Here is a 13,740-nt window from a genome sequence, read left to right as displayed (position 1 = left end):
TGTCTACTCTAAAATTACCACTATGCTAGAGCCCTCAGTTATCATAGAGATGATAGATGGCTGCGTGGTTAATATACTGGGTCTGGGGCTCAGTGGAGTAACAACATGGTTGTGTCCTAACTATGGTGTAACATGATTTAGTTGTGCCTGTGGAGACCAGATCAATTTGTATTATAACTGTGTTATGGGACCCATTCTAACCCTCTCATAGGAGTGTGGAGAGAATAAGTTTATTTGTGTTTTGTGTCTCCATTAGTACCTAGATGGAACTATGGTCTGTCAGGGTTGCACTAATAATAACCTAAGGGCTCATGTGTCATAGAAGAAGTGATGTTTTATTATGAAAATACAAGCAAATTAAGGGTAAGAATTATAAAATCATAACCAGTGTACAGTCTGGATAAGAGACTCCTAAAATAGGGTAAAACCCTTAATGAAGCCACAATATGTATACAGCTTAGAGTTCAGCTGTTCCTTTTGTGCACTCTCTAGCATTGCTGCTTTACTCGCTCTGTGATTAAAGTGCTCCTTACTCGATGGTTCATGGCATGAAGAGCACAGCTCTATAGGCAGTCATTTTATTGCTATTAAAATGTGCAGCACCGTAAGCATCAGGAAATGCAGTCCATAGCAAGGAGTTTACATTACATCTTTCCCAGCAATGCAATTTATTTTGCTACATGAACATGGACAAGTCACTAAGGGCCAGATTTAGAAAGGTATTTAGGTGAATAAAGATGCAGAAAGACAGTGGGAGTTAGACACCTAACTCTCAAGTCCTTGTAGCAGTAGGCACCTATCTACTTCTTTAGGTGCTTAAATGCCTTTGTAAATCTGGCCCTAAATCCTAACACCCAGATCCTCAACGGTATTTAGATGCTTTACTCCCTGGATCTGGACCTAAATTCCAGATTTTAATTAATCTTACCTGATTTGATGCTTTTGAAATCTCACTAGGTGCCTGCTTGCATCATTAGGCTCCTAAATACCTTTGGAAATCTGACCCTAAATCACTTTTGAAAATGCAATTTAAGTCAGGTACATGCTTCTGAAAGTATTACCCCTAAGTAAGTAGCTTGATTTTTTTTTGCAGAGGTTCTGAGCACCAGCAGCTCCTGGGAGCTTAAATGGAGCTGTAATTGTCTACACTTATGCAAATCAGCTTGGAGTTTTATAAAAAGGAACAATTAACTATCATGCCTCTTTCGCCAACTCTTAAACTAAACCTCAGCCTTTGTTGAAGATTGATTTTATTTGTGTATATGTATATATATATATATTTACTTATTTTATTGTCCGCACAGAGCTTCATGCCTTGGCTGCAGCTACACCACAAAGAAAGGCTGTTCTTCATTTTAGCCAGGGCTTGGAAAACCATAATTAGTACTGGACTGCTCACAATAATGTTTAAGTTGTTTTTAAATATTCATCACTGAAGCTATTTTATTTAAGTGCTTTTCCAAACCACTACAGATTGTGAGGAGCGGGCTGGTTGCTGGAAAAGGCTTTGCGTTCCCCCAGGGGGCAGTAGTTGGAAGATAAGGAGTTTGCAACTCTTTTCAGCCAACAAAAAAGACTGCAGCTTTTGTTCATGGAGGGGATAGACTGGGCCTGGCCCAAGCCACTTGGAATGCTGAAAGCATCCCCTATGGCTTAGTTTTTCTTGGTTGAGTATACCGGTAATTAATAATAGTCCCAGGCAGTCAAACATACAGACCATTTACTAGACAAAGGAGACCAGTGGGTGAACTTGATGCAGGAAGAGGATAGAAGAGGCATGAGGAAAGAAGCATATCCAGTGCAGTCTGTGCATGTAACATAGCCTCTGACCTGTGCCCCGGCTCTGAATGTAGCCCATTTTATATTTTGCCTCATAGGGGTGTATGTGGGGGGGTGTACACACACACACTTACTTTTTTTCAAATCCACATCCTTAGGGACTAGCAGGGTCTTTTTGATAAGATTATGGCCATTCTATATCTCAAAGTAGTGCACAGATAGGAATTCATCACCAAGAAAAATTTAGCTTTTACACTAGAAGTGGAAAGTGGTCATTCTCTGCAAAGTATGAAGGATAGGTCAGTGGGTCTCATAGGGAATGGGAGAGAAGGTGAGAGAGAGTCCAAAACACCTGAAAATAAAAATAAGTAAAAATTAAACTGCTAGAGCGGGATGTTTAGACTATAACCGAGTCACTAATATTTTAAATTCCTTAGTTCAGTATTTCCCAGACCTTTGAAATCTGAGCCCCTTTTCAGGAAATGCAACCAATCATGCTCCCCCTGCAATCCGAGTTACTCAGAGTTCATTGTGCACATTTTAATGATATAACACTTCTTTCCCCTTCTTACGTGCTTTGATCAACAATAAACTCGTTAAAATTGACATCTAAAGTAACATTATTGGCATCTGAATTAGCACCCTCTTGAGATGAATGGGGTAGGTCACACCTCCAAGTTATTGGTTCAGGCTTGCTGCAAATTCAAGCAGATGTCTCTGTATTGATTACACTCTGGTCATCTTTTGAAGGTTTTATTCGCAGTCATAACAAATAGAGACTAAGGGCTGGTAATTATACAGTTTGAGCAAACCCTTTGTGTGGCCATTCTTATTTTGGATAAAAAGTGGCCTCTTTTGGTTTAGCTTGTCAGTAAAAACATGACAAACTAAATCAAAACAAGGCCTTCTTAAGCTCAAGTAAGTATCCGCACAAGGGTTTTGCACTAACACAAGTAAATCAGTTTCTAAGCAATCAGATGGTCTGGCTCTTTTTCTTGAGGCTAGTCCTTCATGTGGCCCACACTTCGGGATATTCTGCCTTAGATATCATTTTCTTATATAGGCTAGATGGAAATCTCAGAATCAATCCTTTATAAGTGGTCGAGAAGTGTTTTTGTTAAAAGTAGGTAACAACTTTTTCCAACATAATTTGAAACTGCTGATTTTGAAAATGGTTGTTACCAAGCTGAATTTTGATGTTTAGACCCTCAAACTTGCAAATTAATATGGCTACCAAAATTCACCAGAAATGTTTGATATACTAACAGCATGTGCATGAATTTATCAGCAATATCAAACTGTTTGGCATAATTCTTTTTTAGTTTATTAAGAACAGAAATGAGAAGACATCATAGTTTTAACACCTATTACATCTTAATATTAAAATTTTCATAGCATTTAGTCACCCATATATCAGAATATTAGAAATAAGTTAATCATAACATAAGTTATTTTTCCTGTCATATGTGAAGTCATTTTCTTGCATGCTTAGTATTTGTTTTATAGTACATAATTCTAGTCTAACTACAAAGCATTAACATAAAAGTGATGGTGATGGTATTTTTTTTTTAAACAGATAGTGAAAACAACAGTAAGGCTTCCACTGGAGTATTGTGTCCAGTTCTGGGTACCACATTTCAAGAAAGGATGTGGACAAATTAGAGAGAGTCCAGAAAAGAGCAACAAAAATGATTAAAGGTCTAGAAAATGACCTATGAGGGAAGATTGGAAAAATTGGGTTTGTTTAGTCTGGAGAAGAGAAGTCTGAGGGGGGACATGATAACAGTTTTCAAGTACAAGGAGGAGGGTGAAAAATTGTTCTCGTTAACTTCAAGATAGGACAAGAAGCAATGGACTTAAATTGCAGCAAGGACGGTTTAGGTTGGACATTAGGAAAAACTTCCTAACTCTCAGGGTAGTTAAGCATTGGAACAGATTGCCTAGGGAGGTTGTGAAATCTCCATCAGTGGAGGTTTTTAAGAACAGGTTAGACAAACCCATGTGAGGAATGGTCTTGTTATTACTTAGTCCTGCCTTGAGTGCAGAGGACTGGACTAGATGACTTATTGAGGTCCATTCCCATCCTATAATTCTGTGAGGTGATTTATGACACTCATATTGGTTACTGTAGGTAAATCATGGAACTGGTAGTAAGTCTCAAGAGAGCCACTCCTAAGAAACAAGTAAAGAAGATGTGCGTGAAACAGGTGAACAAGGATTGCATAGAATAAGGGATACAACAGCCATTAAAAAGAAACTACAAGATGACAAATACTGGGCAGCCACCGGCAGAATTGAGACCATCTTTCATTCAGAACAGACAGTATTCACAGAAATTGCTATGCCCAGGATAATGACAAAGGCAAAATCAAAATGTTACAGAAAGCAAGAGCATCTGCAACTGATGTCTCATATGTGGCAAGCTGTAGTGATCCAATAAAGACACCAGTGTCCATAATACAAGACAGTCCAGCTCTGTGAAACCTTCGTGACCGGAGAGGCTGCATGTTTTGTCAAGAAATGGACCCTAAACCCAGGCTCATCTCTGTAATTACATTTCAAGATGAGTGGACAGATAATTAAGGCAGCTGTATTTGATCACAAAATGAGTGTTCATTTAGCTGGAGTAAATGACCTTATAGCTGCTCAAGTACCAACTGACATGTTACATCCTGTTTGAGGTCTGTGATTGAAAAAAAGTGGGGTCACCAAAATTACTGACCCAGCAGTGCTTTGTCTTCAAAATGAGCTTCAGTATGCAGCCAATCAAGATCATGTTTTGATGCTATCTTGAGGTTTGGCATTGCTACTCCAATCTTTCAAAGGAAACTTGCATTGAAATTCCATATTCCTACATCAGATGTAGATCACCATTCAAGGAAAAACTCCAAGCTCATACTGGGGATTTATTTCAGTTCATTTAATTGCCTGACCAGTCTCCTGCTGAGAGACAAATACTCTTAGTCCCAGCTAAGTATATATATGTAGCTGTCTCACAAATGATGGATTCTTGTCAAGATGGCCATCCTCATTTACCATTTCCAGGAAGACATATTTCTGGCACATGTTGCATTGAAAATCCAGGAATATACTTTGTCACACCCTGGCCACAAAGGTTTCAATGTCAGTGAGGATTATACAGCTTCTTGCATTCCAGATAGTCTGTACATGTTCCTCTATGTGCTGTATGAAGGCCAATCTCTTGAGTGAATGAGTGAATTCAAGGTGCTTAGTGTAGTTCAAGACATATACGGTGGAAAGAAAGGAACACCAAAGCATATTGGTCTCGGCAACGTCTCCCATTAGGAAACAAGGTCAAAACAACTTATTCAACTTTTCCATAAGGCTGGCCACTGCATTTGTTATGAAGCAATCCTAAAGGTGGACACTGCCCTAGCAGAGAAAACCCTACAAACTATGGATGCTGAAAACAGTGCTGTTATTCTTCCCAACTTTGTTCCCAGGAAGTTTGTTCACCATACAGCTGACAATATTGACATACATTATTTTTCACTGGATGGCAAAAACACATTCCATGCAACCCAAGTCACTGGTTGGCAAAGAGAACCTGATCCGATGTTGACTGATTTAAAGTAATCAAACAGCAGCACATAGAGTGTTCCTGATGCAATCACCACAATCATACCAGCCAATATAAGAAATAGTAAAGCTAAAATAGTATTCAAGGACTGTGTCTGCAAAGATGGGTACTCTGAAGAAAACTGCAAAGCTGCTGTGCGGCAGGAGCTGTTGATATGGCCTTTATCACTAAATGTCAAAATGAGAATCCAGGATGTCAGTGGACATATTTCAACATGACAGCAGAACAAGTAATAACTACCATTGGATATTTGCAATCATTCAAGCCCTTGCCCATGAGCTAGACACCCCAAGTACTTTTTTGTACGGAGATGCAAACGTGTCAGTATGTGGTTCTAACTGTTGATGAAGCTCTGTACTTCAAACTGATGGAACTAAAATGGGCCACACAAAAATACAGAAAGTGGCTTATTCCATGATTAGAAGGCCTCCATATCTCAATGAACTTTCAGAAATTTATAGGCCAGCACACACCGGCTTTAGGGCTAGCAGGTGCCTGGATTGAAAGTGGAGTTCTTGGACCAAACTCAACAGAACAAGCTATGAATGGCAAATCAGATGCCAGGGTGATGTGGGCCCACAAACTGACATTTCAAGCACTATGGTGCTTTCTTCTTCCACAACTCTTGGACTTTAGGAAAGCACATAATCAAGAGCGCAAAGAAGATATCAGCAAAGCCCATCAGTCACATTCTTATGGTGAGAGCATTCAGTTCATACTTCACAAAGATTGCCAAATCTCACCTCTGCATTTGTGACCAACAAAAGAGAAGGTAGTGTGAACTTCAGGTGTTGGTGGCAATACATGGTGTTCCGACTGCTCTTATTCAACCATTCCCAGAGAAAAGAAAATTGGGAGCTCCATCTCTTCACTTTCAAATGTATGCTACCATTCTTCATTAGATTTGACCACACAGACTATGCAAGATAGGGTTCTGCCGTCTACACTGCAGAAATGCATTAATTATCAAATGAAGTGCTTAAGCAGTTCCAGCAAGAGAATTTTTTTGTCAAGAGATCGTGTCAGAAGTTCAACCAAATAGACCCTGATCAGAGCCAAGAGTGGCTTAATTCCATAGGAAAGAAAGGAGGTAGAATTGTAAGTATCATCTCGGCTCAGCCCTCAGCAGATGGTCCTTGTTTTATAACCTGAGCCCTTATCACAGCAGATACCAGAGCCATGTTGGCTTGGATAACCTACTTGTTCATAATGAGTCAAGACAGGCAAGAAAGCAACATGGCAATGAAGATGAGGATGCACTCTTACGAACACGTCAAAGATTCAAGGTTTTACCTGGGCAGGAACCACCCACTCCATTGCAAAATATTGCACCAAAAGACCTGGCTACTGAAGCCATACAGGATGCACTGTTGAACACAAAGATACTAAGACAAGTGCAATTGGACTGCGTTGTTGAGAAATGGCTGACGACACAATTATGTAAGAGTACATGTTCATGATCCACTGCCAAAAACTAATGCTCCAATTTTTTCCACATTATATGTGCTGAGGAAAGAAGTCAAAGGAAAGGCCTCAGCCATGAAGGCGGGCAGAAACATTCTTCAGTGACTAATCACAGCCTGTGCAGGACTGTGAATTTGCAACAGATTTTGAAATGGTTAATTTCTATCCCTTTGGCATCAGCACAGATAAATGGCAGTCTAAGAACTGGCACAAAGGTAATACTGCATGAAATACTGACAGCTGATATCTACTGCCCATCAATAGTTCTCCCTGTGGGAGAAGCTGACTGATGGATGCACAGTCTTTGGTACAAGACATAATCTGCTTCAGTCCTAAGTTCTGGTTTTACAAATGTTTGGAGCCAAACATTTGGAGACCGTGCAGACACATTTGTAAAACCAGAATTTAGGACTGAAGCAGACTTCCACAGATTAGATGTGAGTTTTGACAGGTACTACAAGGAACCTATTTAGGGGGTACAAGGCAAAAATGCTCAAGAGGGTACAAGAACCATCCAAAGATTGGTAGGAAGCAGATATGTGCTTCTAAGTAATGGATGAATTTCACTGTGTTTCTGGAAAATAAGAACCTTGCAATCTTTTTATCTGACAAACTAATGACATAAGTACCTCATGACAAAATCATCATTCTGATTATGACTTTCATGATGAGGCTGAAGTATGATGCAAGACAGCATCGGCTGTGTGCTGCTCAGGAAGAAGCAGACACAAATGATTTTACACTGTGTTCACAGTGATGCCACAACATCCTCACTGCTATTTTCAGCATGCTAGCTCAAGTGAAGCTAGCATGAGCCGGTCTACCTGTACTGGAAGGCTTACTCTCAATTGCAATGTAGACATACCCTCAAAAACCCATCACTTATTGCTGACAACCTGCTTAGCTATCATCCAGAACCCAATCTTCTGGTTTTGGTTAAGATTACTGAGAAAGTTTTGGTAAGATACCTTGGAGTACCAGGCTCACTTAAATTTCCTTAGGCCTTGTTACTCCAGGTAGAAAGCGAGGTACAGCAGAGATTGCATTTGGTTGCTTTGGTAGATTATATGCTTCATATGCTGGATGAAGATAACGTCCTTGCTGATACCAATCTGTCAGTGGTCTCAGTACCACTGACTATGAGGAGCTGTTTGTTTACATGTGAACACTAACAGGAGTAGATAGGGCCAGCCTACAAAGGCTTTGTTCTTCTCTTTGGAAGATGCCTACAGGTTAGTTGGAGCAATTGATCTTCTGTCCAAAATCTCTCTCACGTGTAGTTCTGCATGCATCTTCCTCTAGCTCAGTAAGTATATGGGATCATTAAAAGGTTTATGTTGGAGATGGGGACTATGCCACTTTCAGTAAAACAACATGCAGGCCTAATCCATTTCATCTGAACCTACCAGTGCCGTCCGATGCCTCATCCAGTGTTTAGTAAAGATTAGCGCATGGAAGAGGCCTAGATGGCTGAAGATCAATTCAGATAAGACAGATGTGATGCTTTTTAGGATGGGGGAAGTAACAGGAAGGTAGGGGAAGGCCTGTATCTACCTTGTAACTGAGGCTGTGTGCCTACCTTTTGTTATGTGAATTAGCAATCTCAAGGGACTTTTGGATCTGCAGTGCTATTAAGCGGATATATAAAAGCAATGACCCTGGACAGCTTTTACTCATTTATTTCTGACCAAGAGCATGTGACCATTTCTCTCTAATGCAGGCTACTATGGTCCAAGCTGCTGTCATTTTGAGATTAGACTGGCTGTGCACAGGGAGGCTACACATTACATCAACTCAGAAAATGAAGCTAGTGCAAAATGCAGCAATTAAGTGGAGTTTCTTGCTGTATGTGATGTCTGAGGTGTGGGATCAGCAACAGCCACATAGCGGGTGGTGGTGAACATGACCTATAAATCCCTAAAGGCATGTCAGTATTATAGCTGGGAGGAAGCCTCCCAGTCCTGGTAGACAGACGTTGGTTAATGGCACTTGAGCTAGCACACTAAAAATAGCAGTGTGGATGTTGTTGCATGGGTAATGGCTCAGGGTAGCTGCCCAAGCTCAGATGTAGGGGAGCAGGCATGCTTGTCACTCAGGCACAGCCTATTATTTTCAGCACAGTAGCATTAGCAAAGCATGTCTGTTAGGTCCCTTCCAGTCCTACATTTCTATGACACCTGGAGTGGGAGGTACACTTTCAGTAGGGCCAGTAACCTGCCTGTTGGAGCGACCACCTTTCTCCCTAGCTGATTGTGCTGCAGCAGCACTTAAAGAAGGCACATGAGCTAGAACTCCCTGGTGGGTTAAAAGGAGAGGGACCTACTGGCAGTGATTGCAGTGAGGGGTTGTGATCTTTGGAATTCACTCCCTCCATGTTGTGTCAGGACATGCTGCAAAGTCAATCGCTATCCTGGGCCTTGGGGAGGGAGAGATGAGCTGAGGCTGGGATCCAAAGCTGCTGTCCCATTCCTCCCTCCGCCACCAGTCTTGGTTTTGAGGAAGCCATTGTCTTTAGTTTTGTGTTCCATATTCAATATATGGCAAAGGGGCCAAGGGTCCTTGTACCTGAGCTAGATCTAAAAGAAAATAAACCTCAAGACTGGTTATTAACAATGAAATTTAAAAGTAAGGCCTCCTTTTCCATGCAGGTGTCTGCATTTGTACAGTAAACCATTGAGGTGCTAATCATTATTTGAAGACTTTAGCTTTGTGTACGAATAGCCTACCGCTTCACCTACTGCTGGGGCTTATTTAAAGAACCATATAGGTTACATAAAGAACCCTACACTCAGTCTGATCTAACAAGCATGTTAGTAGATGTTACAGTAATATCTCTACAGTTAAGATAATTTTGTTTCAATTGAAAGCCCAGTTTTTACTACACTTAATCAAAAGAATTCCTCTCTGCCTGACATCTCTTATCGCCTGAAGCTAGAGACCACAGATATTCCTCCCCTCACAATGTTTGAGATTAAGCAGGCAAGGCATTTGGATGATATGCGAGTCCACAAATTGAGTACTTACCAGCTTTTTTAAACATCTGCATTGTCGCTTTGACGCATCAGATTAAATTATTCATTTGTCACTGGTGACTAGTGTTTTAAGCATTCTTTGGAAGGCTGTACAAAGCCAAGCCCACCAAATGAATACTTAACAAGTAACAGCTCAGTATGAAAGACCAACATGTTCAAACTTCGGTGCCTAAATAAGAGTCTGGCTATTCAAGAGATGCTGAGAAGCAGTAGTTCCCTATGATTTCAGTGGGAGTTGTAGGGGCTCACCATCTTTGACAATCAGACCAACTACTTAGGTGCCTAAATGTAGGTACACAAATTTGAACATTTTGTCCAAAGAGTTTAGGCTAGTAATTACATTTTCATCCTTTCCCTTTCATTACAAACACAGGAAAGATGTGAGTTAAAAGGGAGAAGAAAGGCCAAAGCTGTTGGTGAGCCAGGTGCAGGGGGAGCTGCAGAGTGATGGAGACGGACAACACTCCATCAGTATGTTGCCAGCTGACAGCAGCCTAGGCCCTGAAGCTGCACCCTCTACCCCCATAGACCCTGCATTACTGTGCTGTGCAGCACTTCCATTCGTGCTACGTTACAACGGAACCCACCTTCAAGAGGGACAGTATCCACCCCTCCTTTACTGTGCAAACAGCCATGGCACCTCCTGCTCTTGTGAATAAACGATGTCATCATAATGACAATACTTATACTAAAAGCTTTGCAGCTACATGAGAATCAGGCAGCAGCAACTAGGAAGGTGAGAAATGCAATGAGCTGCTCGTGAGTTTGGAAAGCGCTGAATAGCCACAATGCAGCCAGGAGTCAACGGGAACTAAGTGTGCACAGTACCTACGACAATCAGGCCCTAAAGTTTAATCCTGCTCATACCTGTGTCATGCAACTGTAGAGAGGAGCTCAGTCAGCATCAAGCTGCAGGAAACGGCAATTTCTGTCGAAGGAACATGGCATCCTCTCTTCAGATGCCAGTACCAGCACTTTATTTTTCAGCAGTAATTTTGTTTTGACTCTGGAAGTGGTTTGCTTTGACGCAAATTAGAAAGAAATGTTTTACACGCTATGGCTGAGTTGTCATGCAAATGCATTAAGCAAAATCACATCCAGCTGCAGCACCATTGAGCCTGCTGTTAATCATGACATGAGCCTACAGGCCAGTGTTGCCTCCGCACACAACTGTCTTATGTTACAGCAATAAAATAAAACGCGTCCGGGAACATGAGGGAGGGCGGGCGAGCAATGGCGGGACAGAGTCCAGCTACAGAAGTTCAGCATCATGATGCTCAGCTCCACTGAAAGACTCTTATGGCACTTTTTTGCACATATAAACTAGATGGAAAAGGCAGCAGTTGTACCACAGCGACACAGCCCCAGATCCACCAGGGGACGTCAGGCTTTACACTGCAGAGCATTGCAATGACTAACTTTTAGATGCCCGGAAAAATCATTGATTCACAAAGCCTGAGTTAGGCACCTAGGATCCCTATACAATGACTGGGGGAAGACAGCTGCTCTAGTAGGCCAGCCACAAAAGCCAAGGTAGGGGAGATAGTATATTTTATTAGCCCAACTTGCTCGGCCAGCATGCTTGGGGGTGGGGGACCGTCTAAGCTAGCCAACGGGTGATGCCAATGAAAGGGGTGTGGCTAAATCCCTGCTTTGCGCATAGAATTCAGTGCCTAAGTCCTGTATCTACCAGAATGAACAGATGTGGCTTTTGTCTCTTACGTCTCTGAATTAAGACACTGACTCTTCCAGCGACAGAGTCAGCTATTCAACCTTTAATCCACAATCTTTGTTAATCAATTCCTCCCAGAGCCAATTCTTACTCTTGACTGACTTTATCTCCAGCCTGGGGAACCCTGCACCACAAAGTTTGGGTTATGTGTAGTGCCATGCAGCAGGCTCACAAGCAGATTCAGCAGCCCTAGGTACAGTTAGTGGCCCACAGAACCCATGCCCAGGGGCCCCAGCCGGAGCTCCACAACCTGTGTAGAAGTAGGGGGAATTAAAATTCACTGGGGCCCTGTAGCCCTACCCCTGGCCAGGACAGAAATCAGAGCCAGGCTGTGGCAAGAGCCATCCAGGGAGCCCAAGCTGCTGTGGGGAGCTTCAGACCCTCCACTTGCCCTGGGCAGGGGGTCAGGGTGCCCAAGAGCAGCCTGGCCAGGGTCCCTTGCCCCCCTCCTCCCCCCAAGGTGCACCACCCAGGGCAGGTGGAGGGTCCGGGGCTCCCCGCAGTGGCCCAAACTCCCTGGGCTGCTTTTACTATATTCCTGCCAGGCTAGGGGGTGGGGGCCCTGGTGGACAAGGAGCAGCAGGGGGCAGGGCTCATGGTGACAGGAGTGTGGGAGGCCCAAATGTTTTTTGAGCCCAGAGCCCCCAGTAAATCTTAATCCACCTCTGGTCATGGCTATAGCACAGAAGTTCTTTCAAAGGAGCAGCAGTGAGAGAGTGTTACTACCACCACCACTCAGGAAATTCAGATTATTTCAAGTGCCAAGGGCCAAGCAGAGGTCATTGAAGAAGAGCAAGCCTGTAAGAAATGGCAAGGGGAAGTTATTGGCACAGCAGGTAGACAGTATTAGAAATACAATGCATTCTTTTGCTTCTCTGATCACCAATGAGGATTGATAACTGATGCTAGAAAGGGATACTAAAGTCAGTCAAAATTACCTCAGAGTCGTTAGAATGGCTGAAGACTGACAAAACTTCAGGGCCAGCTGATAATTCCTAAGTGGCAAGAGGGAGAGAGAGCTTTTTAGTTAAAATTTGAACTGCTTCTGATTGGTACTACGGCAAAGCTAGTATCAGTCTGGGAACCAGGAATGTTTGTGGGATCTAGAGATATTTCATCTAAACTTCAGCAGAGAGCAAGATACCATAGATTCCAAGGTCTGAAGGGACAACTGTGATCATCTACTCTGACCTTTGGGCAAAAAATAGGGGAATAATCTAGAAAGATGTTTTCCGAGTTAAAGGTTGAAGAGTCCACATTGTACAACTGAAGGATCTTGCTTCACACAGATCTCAGACCTCTTCTCAGATGGAGTAAAAGCAAATTATTAAACAAGATATGGACATAATGGATCTGAGTATTTTAGTGTATGTTACCACCCCTTTATATTTTATTTTTATGTAGGGGTTATAGTAGAGGAAAGGAAACCCCTTAAATGATAATGAACTTGTATAGATATCAAATCTGTGAAGTACTTGTTATGAGTGGAAGTGACTTGGGGATGATATGAGATCACTGGATGAGTGAGCAAGGCCTGATTTTGCTAATAATAATGCCTATTTATTCTATAGCACTTTTCAACAATAGATATCAAAGTGCTTCACCATCTTAATATATTTACCCTCATAACACCTCTGTGATACAGGCCTTATTCCCATTCTACATAGTGACTTGCCCAAACTCACACAGGGATGGGAATTGAAGCTCAGTCTCCCATCCCTTACCCTAACCACTGCACAATCCTTCCACTAAGCCATAAAAAAACAAGATCAACAATACAAACAGCTGGTGCTTAGCAGGTTCCACCACTGTTTCAAAGGAGGCGGCAGAGGAAGAAAAAAGTGGGCTTGTATAAGCTTCCTATTCCCCTTTCCTCCTACAAATTTCCTGTGTTTCCATGTATTTTGAGGCAGACACAGACTCAAGTTTCAGAGTAACAGCCGTGTTAGTCTGTATCCGCAAAAAGAAGAACAGGAGTACTTGTGGCACCTTAGAGACTAACAAATTTATTAGAGCATAAGCTTTCGTGGACTACAGCCCACTTCTTCGGATGCATATAGAATGGAACATATAATGAGGAGATATATATACACACATACAGAGAGCATAAACAGGTGGGAGTTGTCTTACCA

The sequence above is a fragment of the Trachemys scripta genome, chromosome 3 (genome assembly GCF_013100865.1).
Source record: "Trachemys scripta elegans isolate TJP31775 chromosome 3, CAS_Tse_1.0, whole genome shotgun sequence".
In the NCBI taxonomy this organism is placed as follows: domain Eukaryota; kingdom Metazoa; phylum Chordata; order Testudines; family Emydidae; genus Trachemys; species Trachemys scripta.
The sequence above is the reverse complement of the archived record's forward strand: the minus strand, read 5'-3'. Positions refer to the sequence as shown.